Below are 18691 nucleotides of genomic sequence, written 5' to 3'. Positions count from 1 at the left end.
AAATTTTAGTTTCGATTTTCGAACAGTTTCAAACTGTACTACCAGGAACAATATATTTGGCTTTTTGAAAACCTGAGCTCTGATTTGCATGTATAAGATCTGACTTTAAGTGCAGCGCAAGATGTTAGAATTCAGAAACGTTACCTTGAGCAGGCCCGAAAGTCAATACTATATCGAAACTCAACTTTTCAAATTTAAAATCTGTCGTTGGAGTTAACCGGTATTTGAGGCTAGCTCCATATTCAACTTTACAAGTTAGAGCTATGATCTCGGAAACGAATAACTATATCAAATTCACCTTCTTAAAAATTGAACGGTTACCTTCGAATCGAAATTCGACATATCACGAAGTGGAAATTTCAAAACCCAAAGATAGTTTTGAATTTTGATCGCCGATAACAGTGTCACAGCTAAGACTGGAGAATGAATGTGAAACCATTGTTATTTGATCATACGCAAAACCTACTGTAAACATGTTTTTCATTCAACATCGACATAAAAACATAACTAAGACATAAGGGCAAACTAAACGTTGAAGCTGCGGCTCAGATATATGCATACCTTAAACCAGGTCAATCTCGGAAACTTTTGAAAGCACATATGCCATAATAAGTCTGTGGAACCGGTATCATTATTTCGTTGTTAACTGCATAACTAACGTTTTTGAGAGTTCTTCTACATGATGTACATATTTCACGAATGCTTTTATAAACAAGTACTGTGAAGATGTCAGGAAATCCCAACATTTATGATTACTGACAACTGAAATTGAAAGTACTTTTGTTTGATTGCCCAGCTGTATTCATTTGTTTGTTTTTTCCTTGTTGTGAACTTGTTATACTTTGCATTTCTGCAAGACTGATGATAGACACCCGGATGTAGGATTTCTTTTTACATAGTTAACTCTTTTTAAATAAAATAATTAAGTTGAACATATTCACAAACAAAAAATGGTAGTACACAGCATCTTCTGTGAATGACTGTGCTATTAACGGTAAAAAAGATAAAAGGGACAACAACCTTAAGTTATTCGTAATGACTGTTTCATTTTGCAGTGTAACAAATTCTTGCATGTCCGCACATATAAAAGTATCTATTACCAATACACAGTAATGCATAGAAAGTTGTTCTACAAAAGAAACAAAACTCTAACACAGTGTTACTTCCCCTTATTGGTATATTTTGACAATATTCCTCCGCGTAGGTTGCAAGGGGAACTAAAATGGTACCGACAGTAAATGACACAGGCCACTGAAAATGCTACATACAATAATGTAGTATACCGACGGATCAATAATGTTATTAAGTAAATAAATGGCATATCAACTAAAAAAAATGAACACAAAAACAAATGAGCAGGTCTAGTTGATGTTCATGATGCTTGAAATGTCAAAAAATGTAGGAAACTACATTGTAATTGCCATAATCGTCAAAGAAGGGCCACCACTCTAGACAAAATAATTGACCATAAAAGTCCGGGCAACATTGCATGTCCACTTCATGTTGTTGATGTATACCAAGTTTCAGTTCAGTTAGATGGAAACAATGTTATGAATCATTTCAACTATATGGGTTTCAACTATATGGGGTTAAGTTCTTCGGCACCACGGACATAGAAGGAGTTTATTATATATCAACACCATGCCGATTGGAATAAATACGCTTTAAAAGATTTCATAACGTATTAAGCTGGTTTCATTAATCTAGTTTAAAGGGAGATTCCACATATAACACTGATCTTTGAGCTAGACGTCCGAGCCATACATTTAACATGTTATCTTGTTGATCAATATTTGTTCCACGTGATGTAAGTTGCAATACATTCATAAAAAGTTACAGGCAGAAAAAATTGACTACTTATTGTGACCTTGGCCTTCGGGCTGATTATCATTTGAATCTAGCATATGTCACATCGGACAATAACATTCAATGAATGTGACAAATAATTTGAAAATCCATTCAACTGACAATGAGAAAAGCATTATTTGAATCTCACTTTCTAATACAAAGGTTACTTCTCATCAGAAGTACTTGGTAAAAGCAATAGCACATTTACATTGAAAACATCATGAATGTTTTCTAAAAAATAACAAGTACGAAAGACTTTTATTTCATACACGTAAATATGAAACAAGTTACATAGATACAGAAAAAAAACAAGGAAGAATATCCAACAGGGAAAGCCACGTTCAAAAAACGCAGCCTCCCCGAAGACACAAACGAAAAACTCTCGCACACCACACACAAAAATGGACACAAAAGGACAAAACAAACAAATACAGGAATACAGCGGGGCATCGCCTAAGAACGGTCAGTGGCAAAACCACCACTGGGGAGTTTAAACCGGTTTATGGTGCACCTAACCTCACTCTTACTCAGCCCTCCCCCACCCCCCCCCCCCCACCAGAGTCTTACAAAATGTCCAGTATACGATACATGTATTTCTTAGTTATATAGAACTTTTGGTCGGGCACAAAAAGACAGACTGACAGACAAACCGTAAACTTTTATTCCCTAAAGCAGGTTTTCAATTAATTTTTTTTTATGTAGAACTATGCTCAGAAAATTAAAAAACAATATATTGTGCCACTGGCCAAGTAGATGATTAATCAAAATGTATGTTCTAAACTTCCATATGGATAATCAATTGCGAGGTTTCAAAGTATTTTGCAAATTAATCTAAAGCAGGTTCCTCATTCATGATAAATTTTTCCTTTTCCCTGGTTCTTGATATTTCTTCTCTTATTCTCCCAATTTTTGTTTGGAAAAATGATTGCACATTTCCTTCATGCAGCCATGTTACATTTTTTATGTTGAATTATGCTTAGAAAATTGAGTTTTGTTTTGTTTTGCAGTATTGGCTGGACACACATTTTCAGAAGAGTACACCTTCTTAACTTTCATACGCATTATGCCAATAACAATTGCGAGATTACAATGTATTTTGCAAGTTGATCTAATGCAGGTTTTTCTACCATGATGTATATTTTTTTCTCCCTAATCCTTTACATTTCTTTTTCTCTGATTCTCTAAATTGATGTCTGGAAACATAATTATTGTACATTCTGTATGTCAGAATAATTTGTATATTTGATATATTGATAACTTAATACATAAGCACAGATAGTGCTTGACTCCTTTTCATGCTATCATTGCTTTAATTATTGTTGAACTGCTGTTGATAATAAGATTTAGGTCATTTGTAAATAATTTGTGTTCATTATGTTGATAGCTGGATCTCAGCATCACACACTATGTCATATACAACAGTTAAATGGAACCAGATATTTGTTAGAGCAAGTGCTCGTTGTAAAATACTATGTATAAATTTGGACCAATCAGAAACAAGTTCCATAAATAGCACGTCTGCTGAGGTATAAATAGGTAGATGGATGACAGAGAGAGCATTCGGTATCCGGCGATAGAAGAAGACACATTGAGGATTCAACTAATAATTTATCCCAGTACCTTGATAAGGAAGTTATTGCAACTACCCTGTCATGGCGGATAAATTATTAAAAAAGAAGAGGTTTGAAGTCCATAGACTAAAAAAGTGTTGCAGAATTCAAGGTTTCGAGCTATAGGGCCAGCGCATAGGAGTTTTACCTCAACGGTATTTGAATGCTATAGACGATAGCAAATATAGGCTGAGCACCGGAAAGCTGAGACAGAGACCCAGAGTTTGGTTATCTACTGAGATAGTAGGAGAGTTCCAGCTTATAGACGGTTCAGCATTATCGGCGAAGTACAGCCAAGGCATCGGGGGTATACCTATATGGTACTTGAATGCTACATATGATAACATATAGACGCTGAGTATTCCATGAGTCAGGACATTCATATACATTTGTAACTTCAATAAAGAGGACAGAGGCCAAGCATCTATGCAAAAGTACTCGTATGTTGTTGATTCAAAGACAATAGAGAGTTTGAGATTTCAACCTTCGCCTTCCCCTTCAACGTCTCTCATATATATTTTGGGTAAAACGTCACCGATAAGCGTGTATTTTATTTATATCAGACGTTGTTACTAAAGTTTTCCATGTAATATCAAGTAAGCCTAAGACTTCTCTTTATTGCTATGTGAAATAAAAAGCTTAATTTCAGGATTTCTGCTTATTAAGTCAATCGATTATCCATATGTATAATTAGACTAAATTTGATGCGAAACACTATCAATAAGTATAAGAATAATGAAGTTTTGTATGGCTAGTGATTTTAAATAAATACATTGAATTGAATCTGGAAGTATAAAGTTATCAACTGATTTTGAGAAACTTTGAGATTTTGTTCAAACTTTAACTTCTACGGCATATTTGTGTCCCCAGGCGGTATCGATTATACCAGATGAGCCTTTTTGTCGTATGAAGTGAAGTTTTGAACGTCCGAAGATGTGATATCACGAAAGTCAGAACTTCAGTCTTTTTACATTTACTCTGTCCACATACTCGGCATCAAAGACTGAAATCTGGATGGAGGCACATGGCATGACAGTCATTTTACTTGAAAAATGAATAATAACGCGCGATTATCATTTGGTGGAACATTTTATTTTCACTTCCAAATAAAATCAATCCGTTTCTGTCGGACACTTAATACGACAACTGCGCTTTAATTATAAACATAAAATGGTACTAGTAAGACGGAAAATTCTTCTGAAGTAGCAGACAATTTCAGATCTATGATATCATGATGCGAGAAATTTCCTGGTGGCCGTATGGGATAACTCCATTCTTTACATGCACGGACCCAGAGCCTGGCAGAGGGGCATTGTGGGTCAACCCCCTACCCCTTTGATTCTTACATTTTACAAAGAGAATCAGTATTGAAACTCGGTGTGATCCCCCCCCCCACCCCCCACCCCTACCCCCTGAAATGGGTGACCCCCTCTTTAAATTTGGTGTCCCTCGTCCCTCTAACCAAAATTCTTGGATCTGCACATGCTTTACTTACGAAATAGTATATTCAAACAAATACGTGTATATGCCCACATGTTATTTTGTGCAACAATTTTCGTCTCCACCTAACATTTCTTGACTGTTACGCTAGACAATTGGTGACTTGGCACGATTATATTGTGCTGTCTGAGAGTTTGGCATTATACAGAGTCATACAGAGTGTCATGAGGCCAAAACTTATGATATCAGGTATCTTACATTTGTTTCAAATCGCTTGTTAAATATATTTATAAATTGTTTATATTGGCTCATTTCATCAACATATCTTTTAAAAGGTTAGATTTTTATCAGGTACATTGTTTATGAGAGTCTACAAGTAGAACGCGTCTTTTAAGGAATTCGTTGTACAAAGTACCAATTTAAAGTAAAACAAAATAAAGCAAAACCCTTTAAGAAAAACTATGAAATACTAGTCAACAGCATGACGAATGAGTATGTCCTTTACATTTTATGGTCATGCCTTTTGTGTTTGCTTTATCGCATATATTCAACTTAACTTCAAAGTATATCGAGAAATGCATTTGTAATAGTTGGTGTCTCATGTTTTTGTTTAAAAAATATTAACTGTATTATCTTTCAAGAACACCATCAACATTAGAATACGTTGATATGATTAACATTTTAATTCTCTCATGTATGATTTACAATCGTGCATTGTATACTGACATCATTTTATATAAAACCTAAATGTTTGGAGCAACACCAACGAGTATTTACATTGTTCACATTGTTTCGTTTCTTTAACCGTAATCGCACTAATATCCGTGCGGTGATTATATTAACTGAAATGTTTTTATTTTATTTTACTTTTAAAACCTCTTGTAAAAGTCCTGCCCTTTCGGACAATTGATATCAAAATGCACGAAAAAAAAGTCGATCATAATTACGGATAAATTGAATGGGCGGAATAAAAGAAGTAAGGTTCATTCTAAAGTTTGAAATCTCAAGGAATTTTAATCGAACTTCAACTTCATACGTTAACTTCGCAAGAGACGTTGAAGGGGAAGGCGAAGGTTGACTCTCTAATGTCTGGCGAGAACTTCAACAAAAAGACCAGTCAAGTATAGAGTCTCCAGCCTATAGGATTTTGAGCTAATTTCTATCAGTTGAAGATTGTTAGTTTGAAATATTTAGTGATTTGCCTGATCCTTGAAATTAACTAGCTTATAACGGAAATCATTTACGAATCATTGGTACACGGATCATTTAGGTTAGGTAGCCAGAGGAAAAAAATATATATACGAGATATTTGGTCTCACCAGCTATACGTTTTAACAAAGGACATTCTACTTCGTTTGTCAGCTAGTCTAAGACATAGTCACTTTAGCGATAGGACCCATTTCAAGGCGTAAGCACTTCCCTGGGTCATATAACTCGTATCCTGACACTGTATGATCCATCAAACAGTTTAGTTATGCTGATCAGTGCTTCAAACACTTGTGGCCCTTTAGATGAGCATCTGAAAGGAGAAATTGGAGTAATTTGTACACTAGTATAAGTATAACTCCTACAGGTTTCGTTTGTTCATAAAAAACACACATTTTAGAATACAAAATGTTATATCTTAGAATTATAACAATAATTATCAGTCTGACAGATATTATTTAGAAAACATGTCATGACTTTATTACGAAGTGGTAAAACAGAACCCCATAAAAGTAATAAAGACTAAGACCTCCGATTTTAACAGATGATGTATATTTGTCTACATGTCTTCATACAACTTGATTTTCAATTAACACTATGCACATGATTCCTTCATGCTGATGATGTATACTAAGTTTCGTTTGAATTGTTTAAAAGTACGAATGCACAACTGTTCAAGTGTATTTGTAAAGGGAGAAAAGGAAACAAGAACTGCCACAGTAGACAGCGCGCTCGACCATTTCGATGCTGGACAATGAAATTGAGCACATCCGAGAAACCTGGAGCGCGTAATGACTCCAAACAATAGGTTAAGTCTGTGTCAGAAGTATTAAGTATTAAGAGAGATAAATATAAAGAATATCAAAACATTAAATAAGTATAATTCTAAGCAAAAAGGGGCTGAATTCATGAAATGTTGATGCAAGAGTTATAAACTATGTGTCCCATGATGTGGGTGTTGATGTGGAACAACTACTCTAAGTTTGAATAAAATCCATTTAGAGACAACTGAGAAAAGAGTGAAAGTGCACCAAAACTTTTACTTGAAATTGTAAGTAAAAAGGGGAGATGATGCATGAAATACTAGTGCTATAGTTCTAGTAATTGTGTTATATAATGAGTGTGATGGTGTTGAACAACTAGTTTAAGTTTGAATCAAATTCTCTGTAAAATAACAGAGATATAGTGAAAATGTATCAAAAGTGGCATAATTCACGAATAATTGCTGCTAGTGTAATGGACCTTGTGTCATATGATGTGGGTAATGATTGGAGACAACTATTTCAAGTTTGAATCAAATAAATTTATTAATTACTGAAACAGAGTGAAAGTGCATTAAAAGTTAACTTTTAAGTAAAAAGGGGGGGTGGGGGCGGGGGCGATATTTCATGAAATATTGGTGTGACAGTTGTAGCCCTTGTGCCGTATGATGCGGGTGATGATGAGAACTAGAACATTTAAGTTAGAAACAAATCCATGAAGTAATTACAGAGATAAAGAGGAAGTGCATCAAAACTTTCCGGACGCGGAAAGACGCCGACGCCGGGTCGAGTATGACAGCTCTCCATACTTCGTATAGTCGAGCTAAAAATAGTCTGAAATAATATACTTAAGGTAGAATGTTTCCTATCCCGAACCAAACGTGTCAAAAGTGAAGTCGCCTAATCAATTTTACATAAAGTTTGTGAACATTTTCACTTTTATCACCGCCGGTACTTATGATTGCTTGCTGAAGGTACACTATCAATTGTTTTGATCTTAATTTAATGTTTTTCGCTCCCAAAACTTAACATTCTTTTATAGTTTCCACAGATTCCTTTTTATTAATACCACATAAGTTTTGGACAGTCCAGTTGCAAAACATTTTCGTTTTGGAGTTTTTAATGGCGAAAATGTCACGAGTCTCTTAGACAAAAATCTGCACTTTTTGAAACTTAGGAAATAATTCATCTCTTTTTAGACAAACTTTGCATATCCGTCACCTCTTCATTGCGCCGTTTATTGTTTTTTATTTCGCTTTTCGTTCGCTAAACTTAATAAAGACATTTTTTAAACCTTGGCATGTCTGAAACTAGTCTTTAAACTTAAATACTGAAGGACATTAAAATTACTTTCAAATTATTGTTTAATGAGATCATCTTTTAGAGATTAAAAAGTCAATGCAGTCAATTGTAAGTCGCACATTATATTCTACCAATTTTCATGAAAATATGCCGTTTTTTTTATCAAAACTAAATTTTATTTCAAAACATTTAAAGACCGCGTGATGTTACACAAAATGTATAACCCAAATCAGAACAAATTTTGTATATGTAATACAATCAACATGTTCTGAGAGTTGGACACTTTTTTCTATGTTGGCATATTTCTGCCACGAGATAGCTAGGTAACTATTGCTATCCTGTTTATTACTGAAATGCTTTCAGAAAAAAATGAACACATTTCCAGGAAAGTTTACAAAATATTGTGATAGCTACCTAGCTATCTCGTGACAGAAATATGCCACCATAATTTTCTAAGTAAAAGTTTGCGTCCGAAATTGCTTTAGTACGAGTCTGCAACAAAAAAAGAGCTTGAGCAAGATTTATTTGAGTATAGAATGATCTACGAAACATGCAGAACCAAACGTTTTGTCTCGTTTAAGGGCCTTAGAACAGGCTAGTTAAAAATCGGTCAGAAACGAGCCTGTGTAAATACCAAAACATGCACATGACCATTTTTTACCTTCAAAAACTTCGACAATTCGAAGTCTACAACGCTGAAACGCGAAACAGAGTGTGACGTAGACATAAAACTGATGCATGTACATATCCGTCGTGTTCAAAATATCAAAGAATCCTACTTACCTGATGAAAAATAAACGTCTGATAATTTTAGCAAATATCCGCCATATTGCAAGTTTGCAACCATTTCGCTCGCTTGAAGTAAGTGCGCAATCGCTTCATGCCTTGCCCCTTGATTAGATACAAATATAATTGTTATATTTTAAAAGACATAACATCCCTAAAATAGGGCGTAATGATGTACAACAACTTTCATGGGAATTGGATAGAAAGGGAAGGAGGGAAGCTGAGTACATGAAGTACAAAAGAAACTGTAATATTTAATCTCAAAAAGTCAAAAATGGGCCATAACTTTCGAAAAGAGTCATCAGATATAAAAGTCACGATAGTATGTGTATGTCTGCATGCTCAATCATTCATGTATTATGCAGTTTTCTTGCCCTCTCCTTCCTTAGAAAAGAGATTTACAGCTTTTCAAATTCACTGTCAATTTGAATGAATAAATTATACATGTCCTAAATAAAAAGTACATCATTGACCTTTTTTCTATGACAATGACCCATTCTGATTGATTTACTATCTATGAATCAACGCGTCATTTCTGCATCTAATGATAACTCTGCTGACAGTGATACACGCATATGATCTTCACTCAGGGCATACGTTTAAATGGTTATGACGTGGTATATCGTTTCCAAGTCTTGAAATACAAGTAGCTGAATATCAAACTCGTTTTGAAAACGTTGCAAAAACAATAGTTTATTTATAAACTTGCACTTACCAGCAACTCAACCTGTCAAAATATGTCAACACATGGGAGGCCTTTAACAGCCCAGTCATGTAAACATCCGAAGGAAGTCGTCCTAATTTGTTCCACTTCTATTCATATGCATAATGTATCGCATGTAGATTTAAACATAAATTGAACGTTTGTGAATCCTGTCCATTAACTGTTTTTATGTTAAGCGCCGAAAATTATGCACTCAATAATAAGACCATGTTCTTAAGCCTGATCACATTACTACGCAGAAAACATTTTTGTGTAAAAAAAATGCCGAAATTTACATTTTATTCTATCAATTACTTTGTGACAGCAGCCGTTTCTAAAAATAAAATTGAGACATCTGACTTTTATTTGTATTGCCCTTACAATGAGATTATGGATTTTTGTCGTAAATACATATGTTTATTTCAAATTAGTAATGAGATGACGATGAAAAGAGAAAATAAAAAAATGATCTAAAATGGTCGGCACTATTTTCATCAAATTTATTTAGGAAGTGATTCCTCGCAGTAAGTAGATATTTTATTCATGTAAGTTTCCGTCACAATTTTAGACAGAATATTGCTTGCATGTAGTAGCTGTCGATTTTGGAAAAAACATGACCTCCTAAAAAAGATGTTTTTCTGTCTTTATCCGGGTTTTCAGGTAAAAGTTAGCATTTATGTTTCAGGATATATACTTCAAACTAGAGCTTAATCATTTTCAATTGGCCTTTCAGTCATCAAAATGTACAACTCTTCAATACAATTTCGCAAAATGGTTGTTAAGATAAGCACTTAAATGTCAATATTTTGGCTATAGAATGTACCTTTAGCCTGTTCATCATACGTAAAGATATGCATAACTCCTCACGCTCCTACACCCCCATCCCCAGCACCGATTTTTATGGAATTCTATATTTGAAATTTGAATGATTCGCCTGAATGGTCAGAAAAGAGAATATAGCAACACCGAGTTCACGAAGAGAAACATCAGTTTATAAGAATACGACTGACCTGTGTACTCAGTTTGTAAGAATACGACTGATCTTTGTACTAACAGACAAGTATGTGCGTGCATGCATGCGTATGTGTGAGCTTCACACTCACTACGGCTTCATACTGGTAGATAATGGTATAAATAGAGTTGTTAAATATGAACGTTATTGTACATACTGCAATAAACATGATTTAGAATACGAATATCTTTTCATACCAATATGTCATTGCTTTATGATATTAAAAAATATCACTGACTTGACGCCATGATTCCAGAGGATCAGAACTAAAAGTTACACTGTACCCAAGAATGGGGATATGTTTTACGGCCGTCACATTAAAATTAATTACTTTTAAAGGTAGATACTTTTCACACTAAGAATCCTACAAGTTTGCAACACATCAGTTGCTAAGGAAGTAGAGCGTATTTTGTTGATTATTTTATCAAGTGTGGAATTGGTTAATTTTCGGAGGATTTGATGACAGAAGGGGCACCTTCACATATAATTATAACAGTACATGTATTTTTTTTTTGTTCTAGACTTGTGTCTAGAGACAGATGGAATACTTTCTTGGCTAGGACAAAGCGCTTGACTAGATCTGTCCCATGTAGGGGAAGTTGGTACATGTAGTTACTTGCGGAGAACAGGTTTATAATGGTACAGAATCCAGGACCACTGATTAGGTTTACTGCCCGTCGTAACATAACTGATGTAACCCCAAAACAAACAAATACATTAACAACACAATTTAGTAAAATCATTTAAATAAAGCATAAAGCAATGTTTATGTTGGCGTTCCATACAATTTGGCCTTGCCTTTTTCATTAATAACGAAACGAACTGAATTTCAGTTCGAGGTATTCACCAAATGGGAAACAGCTTTTTCAAAGGATGGCAGTTGAGTTGTCGTTTAATTGCAATACATTGTGGATATAATTTGTACTTTCTTTCAATTTAGCATAGTGCATTAAATTAAAGTACATGAAAATGCCCATGGAAGTGTAAACGCATATTAATGATATTGCAGAAGCCAGAGCACCAAGAGAAACACCCTTACGGTAACGATAAAGCGGGACAGGTGATAATTATAAAGGGAATGTTCGAGCTAATTGTCAATGACCCCCTTCCTGTCCAATCATCGCACAATCAAGGACGAACGCTTAGTGACCAACTGTTATACAAGAATACATTTTCCGGAAATATCAGAATATCACTGCAATAGTTATGTGCCATCTTTGACATGCTATCTAAATATTTGAACGGAGTTTTTTCAATCATTTACACAAACAATTTGAAATGGTTTGCTGATCACAGAGCGTAAATATACCATATCTATTTTTGATTATTTAGCAGCCGAGAGCATTAATCATTCATTCCGTTGCAAATGTGCATAAAATGCGCGTATCACTTTGATCAAAATTGCATCGTAAACTTTATAAGTTTCAAGCCACGCCTATGGATGACAGCCATATGAAGTAATGATTTCTAACATTCCTCGGTGGCGGATTCCTGAACAGTTTGCATCAAATAACTTACGACTATCATTGGACCGATAAGGTAAATAATAAAATAAAGATAATGTCATCTTTCTTAAATGTCACATTTTTCATGACAAATCATTTTACTTTGTCGCGGATTTCCTTTAATAGTGTGATAGATTTAAAACAAGATCAAGAGTATTTAGAAATATTGGTAATTTAGACTTTTCAAAATTCGTCTTCGATACATGAGGCAGACATTTCATGTGTCAGTAGACCGGCGCACTTCGGTTAACAACAAGTCATCGTTCATGTGTTCTAGCTGAAGTCTCTTTCTGATATATATTTTTTTATCAAATTATGGTAGTTTCAATGGTTTAATATTTACTAGTGATGTATTTTCTACTTCTTGGGTGCTTTACAGAACAATATATACCTGGACACATGACATCCATTTTGTCTCGCACAAACGTGCTACGTCTGGTTAGTCAAAGCTGACAGATTTTGTTTCTTGTTTCAAATCCGTATGTACATAATCTGTTAAACCGCTCGTGATTCAGGCGGAAATAGGTAATAGTCATATAAAACATATCTCTTCTTTAATAAAATACATGACGTAAACATGATTAATTTAGCTGAAAACGTCCCTAAACAATAAAGCTACACAGAACAAGTATTTGACCTTCCTAATTACTCTTCAAACAAAAGTTCAAAAGCATAAAGTACATCCTGTGTACCTTTCATTGTCGTTAAGATGTGCCATCACAACCGGAAACAACCTTTTAATGAGGACTTGCAATTTGAAGTACAACAGTTGACATATCTTATTAAACACAGATGTCAATTTAGACCAAAAATATGGTCTTCCCCAGATATTTACGCTAAAACTATTATCAGAATATTTTGATTAAAGCAACAGAGTTTTCATTTTGTTTTAGTCAACCAGTAAATTTAGCAGTGTTTGTTTTCATTTAAATGACCCGTGACAAAGGTTGTTCACACATTTATTGGAGTTTGATAGGTAGACCGCATGCAGGAACATCTTGTATCTCTTAGTTTTGTTAATAGAATATCCTTTAAATGACCTTTGTGAGGAAGGTCAGTCTGAAGTAAACATCAGACATAATAATTTGATATAAGTATATCCTCACTTTAAATGATCTAATTCAATACACTTACGCGCAATGATTATTACAACATTATCGACATATGTATTTGACAAAATTTGACGTGTATTGGAGAGAAAATAAATCTTATTCCGTACCCTTATAGTGGATTTAAGGTTGAATGACTGATGCAAAGCAATTACCGTACAGAAGTAGTTTTATTTTACAAAACATTTTCATACTGTCGATCATTGGATAATTTGACAAACTATTTTGGTACTGATATATACTGTAATTCTATTGTACATGACCAATATGCATTGCTAAAATGTTCTGTCATGATTTATGACGCCCATGTACAAGTCAAATAATTTCTGTTGTTATCTTTTTTTGTTTGTATTCATTGTTACCAAACATATTTTTCATATGAAACATATGCTCAAGATTCTTGAAACTTTCTCCAACATCCACATCTTAATAAGTATGGAAGCTAAAATGTCTGTGTTTTGATTATACATTCACATATAAACGAGTTTTTTAAGATATTTCATTTGAACAAATTGAATAGAGTCATAAACCTACTATCAATCCTTACATCTTCGAACTAAATATGTGATTTATTATTGCTGTAGTCATATCTATTAATAATTAATACAGAAGAATTGGAAAAGCGCAGAATAACTTCTTTAAACCTTGAATATCCTATTTATCACATGTTTGACGTCGCGGGAGTGTAATAAAGCCATTACATAAAAATGATAATGCACTATAGTGCAATAAAGTTTTGACGTCGACGTCGTTTACAATATAGGGGATGTTGGTCAAATTGACTTGTTTATAATAATTAAAGAAAGCAGATTTTTTTATATTTTCGACCGGAAAAACTAACGTGTGATAAATAGAATATTACATTTGTGATTTTCGACATTGAATTTATTAAACTCGTTGAAAAAAATTGATAAAATGCTCGGCAGAGCCTTGCATCTTATTATTTTATTCAACTCGTTTAGCAGATTCAATGTGAAAAGACACTCATGTAATATCCTCTATGTAAAGTGGCTGCTTTAAAGAACGAAAAGTAAAATAATAACTGAAAGAGTCATAATAAATTATTTAAGAAAATCACAAAGTGTTCAAGAAAAGCCTTTGGAAAAATAAAACACAGGTACACAAACAACACTCGGTTTGATTAAGTCTGTTCATAAGAGGCAATAAAATGCGAAACACTTTTCGTGCCGTTTTTACGGATGCAAAATGTTGCATGTATAGACATAAAAGGAGTGCAGTGAGTGAGAGTGTTTTGCTGACGATATTTTCCTTAGCTAAGATAAAACAATTTAGACCTCAGTGCAATTTGTGTCTCGTAATGTTAATATTGCATGTAACGTTATGTTAGAGGATGAAATGAATAACAAAAAATGTATATTTGCAGACGGATGCTCGTTCTGCCAACAAAGCAACTCTATTTTCATTACTTCACATAATGTCACTTGTGATGATGTAAGAATTATCTTAATATGAAAACAAAAAAACATTAAAGCCCTCTAAATCATATCATTTCTGTATTTGTTGACGTATAATATGATGTTCTCATAAATCATTCTTTTGTCTTGTTGTGTCTAACATGTCTTCAGTGCTTACAGATGACAAATTTATGTTATTTCTCTTTCCGGAATTATACGAATAAGGTAATTTTCGACAATTTTCCTCACAGAGAGATGAATTTCCGTTTTTTCTTCATTTGCATATTGTTAAGGCCGAAAAAAATGTTTAACTCAAATGAAGTGCTTACAAAAAATGATGATTGTTTCATTATTAAAAGAAGTATCAATAACGTATATGAGTGATGCTACTTTGTTGCGAAACATAATGCAAAAACACACACACAAAAAATGAAGTTTTTCATGTCACTAAGGATCACCTTGTCCAAATATTACTCAATTTAGTTCACGTTTTTATTTTCATTTTACAGTTTACGTGTCGTTTTAAATCGTTGTATTTTATGTATTGAGAATCATAATCCTGTTAGACGTTATTAAATCAATAATTTTCATAATAAGGTCTTTTATATCCAGCTGTTATAAAATCGATATTAGTTTCATGTACCTTGCACAATTGTGTATATCAGGTTGAAAATACAAGACATACAGATGACACAGGGTTAAACATACTAGTCACAGAAACAGTGTTAAATAAAGTAACATAGGGTTAGACATATGAGTGTAAGAAACACAGTGCAAGGCAAACTAACACGAGGTTAAACATGTGAGTCAACAAACACAATGTTGAAATATCAAAGGGTTAGTAATACCAGTCAAATACAGTGTTAAATGAACGAGTAAAAGTAACGCAGGGTTAAAAAAGTAACACTGGATTAAATTTTAGGGTCAAAGAAACACGGCGTTAAATAAATGAGTCAAAGAAACACGGCGTTAAATAAACGAGTCAAAGAAACAAAGGTGTAAACTTACGAGTCAACAAACACACTTAAGCAGAGGTGTAAAAGAAACCTAGTGTTAAATATATAAGCGAGAGTTATACACAAACGATCCTCTAAAAAGAGTTTTAAAATACAAGTCAATGTAACATAGTGTTTGACATATGAGTCAAAGGTACAAAGTGATACACATACGAGTCAAAGAAATCCAATGCTAAACATACGATTCAAAGAATCACAGTGGCGAACGTACGAGTCAAAGTAATGCAGTAAAAAACATGCGAATCAAAGTAACACAATGTTAAAGCAAGTAACACAAGCTTAAATTTATCACATCAAGAGAGCGGTGGTCTAGTGGTTAAGGTGTCGTCATTCAACCCAGGAGTCGTGGGTTCGAGCCCTTCTTCGGTCACGACCATGACTTCTCTTATGATATCAGTATTGGTTTTTCCTGGAAACGGATCCGAGTGTGGTTCAAATAGGCTTTAAGTCTGCGTGCTGTGGGTTTCGATTTGGGGAGGCTGCGTTTTTGAAACATGGCATTCCCTGTTTAATATTTTCTTTGTTTTTTAAGCTTTCATCACCATCGAGGAAAAATAAATTAGTATAAACTAAGCTAACATATCAGTCAAGGTAATACAGGTTCAAGCAATGAAGAATCAAACACATGTGGCTAAGCAGTGAAGGTTCAGACATTCGAGTCAAAGTATTACAGACTCAAACATATAAGTTTCAAATATTCAGGTCAAAGTAACACAGTGTTAACGAAGGAGCCAAACTAATACAGTGTAAAATATATGAACTAAAACAAGTAGGCCAGTGATAAAATAGAAGTCAAAGTAGGACAGGGATAAACATACACACCAACGTAATATAATACAACAATCATAGCTGAAAAGATACAAAAGATTTGTTTTTTCATTTTTTTCAGTAATAATAAAAAAAATAAAACACACGGAACACTTTTCGAAACTGTGATATCGTCTGCTAAAAACCAGAACCTGGTATCTGCCAACATTTTCAAATTATCAGTATGATACATATGGGTTATCAGATTTGTATCGAGAAATATGCATGAGTTCTGCAGCGGAAATATTGCGCGATATTAGGAGCGCAATATTATTCCGCGAAAGAACAAGTGCATATTTCTTGGTGCAAATCTAATAATCTTTTTATAACATACGCATCTACACTTAGAATTATTATATAAATGATTCATATTTGTTATTAAGCCTGTGTAAAATTGAAAAAATTGTCGTTAAAGAACTTTTAAACGCGGCGGCACACATAAAACTGACGTCACAAATGACGTCACACGCCCGATATGAAATTTGAACGTCAATATGGAAAAATATTGACGTTTTAGGTTCTCTTTAAACTTAACAGAGTTTTTAAATGAGTATGTAATAATTTGTAAATACATGATTGTTTCGAATTTCCAGTCCTATATCTTGATTAGTTAATCAGATTTTCACAAGTAAAGATATTGTAGATGTGGAAACTACATATTTTTGTCATTTACACAAGACATCGAAAATGTCAGATTATAACACTTATACATATAATACTTTAGTTTAAAGTTTTTGGAAGAATTCGGTTAAAAAGCTCAAACGCTTTCACATTAGATTTAACCTGCAACGAGACCGCATAAACCGTCATGGTCATCAAATAGGTTGACACACAATGTTCCATAACTCTTACATATATTTTGGTAAAATCTTCCCCATTTTTTGCCTTAGAAAATGCTTCATAAATGCTTTTTCCTTTAATACCTCTGCAGTGTATGCATATACTGGATTGCAACATGATACAAACCTTCAGGGTCATGTAGTAAGTTGACATGCCGTACCATGTCTGATAATTCTGACTTATGTTTACTGAATCATCCCCCTTTTCAACTTGTTCAACATGATGCACATATTTCCAATGTATAATATTTGATTTTCTAGATGTGGTCACACGATAATGATGACAACCTTATTGGCTGTACTACACAGATGGAACAGTTATTGATGGAAAATGAAATGTAGCTGAAAATGAGCTAGCACAGCGATTATTACCGTCACAGAAGGAAATGTAAGTGATGATAAAACACAATTAAAAGAGAAAAATGGACAGAAGGAGATAATTGTGACAATATGACACTATTAAGAGAGTACTCTGTTATAGTGAGTGATACTATGACAGAAGGAAATGAATCTGACAATATGACAGCATTGAGAGACAAGTCCGTTAATGAAAATGCTACAGAAGCCGATGACAACCGTAGATCAAATGAAATTTCAACATGTCTGAATTTGTATCTTTCAAATTTAGAACATGTTTATCTTAACTCTGGTGCGTGTACAGGATAAAACAGAAATCAGATTCCTCCATTCTGAAACAGCAGTTCCAAACATAATTGAACATAAATTTCGTAAAAGTGGACATACGCATAGTGAATGTGACTACATGCATGCAGCTATCGAATTCGCAAAATCGAAAACAAAATCTTGCCAAACTAATGGAACCTTGAAATATCCGTGGCATGGCCTTACCGCGAAGTGACACTCAAGCATTATGATTTCAAATTCGATTTCAAGACGATCAAATCTAATCCATCTAGAATTTCCAAAACGAAAAATGAGCAAAAATGAAACACAATAAAGCGAATGTGATTCATCAAAGATAAACCAGAGATGAGCCGCTTCAAATATGACTTAGGTGCGGCTGATAAGTTATAAACGGTCAAACACACAAACAACTTCCAGCTTTGTACAAAAAAAATTATCAATATCAAGCGCCAAAAAAGGACTTGATTGCTTTGTGCAGACAAGGTATTGTATCTGGCAAATTCCATGAGTATTATGAAGGTTTGCCTGCAAATCAGAATGTAACAATGATACAGACATCGAAAAAAAGATTAAAATGTGTTTGTTATATTTTCTGGTTCTTTGGGGTCATGGAGTTCATTCAATTGATTTGTAGTAGAGTTCAGCTTATGCCGGTGCTAAGGGGTGTGACAGGTGTTGCATACCTCT

This window comes from Mercenaria mercenaria, chromosome 9, assembly GCF_021730395.1.
Source record: "Mercenaria mercenaria strain notata chromosome 9, MADL_Memer_1, whole genome shotgun sequence".
Classification (NCBI taxonomy): Eukaryota; Metazoa; Mollusca; class Bivalvia; order Venerida; family Veneridae; genus Mercenaria; species Mercenaria mercenaria.
Note: the sequence above shows the minus strand (reverse complement) of the source record.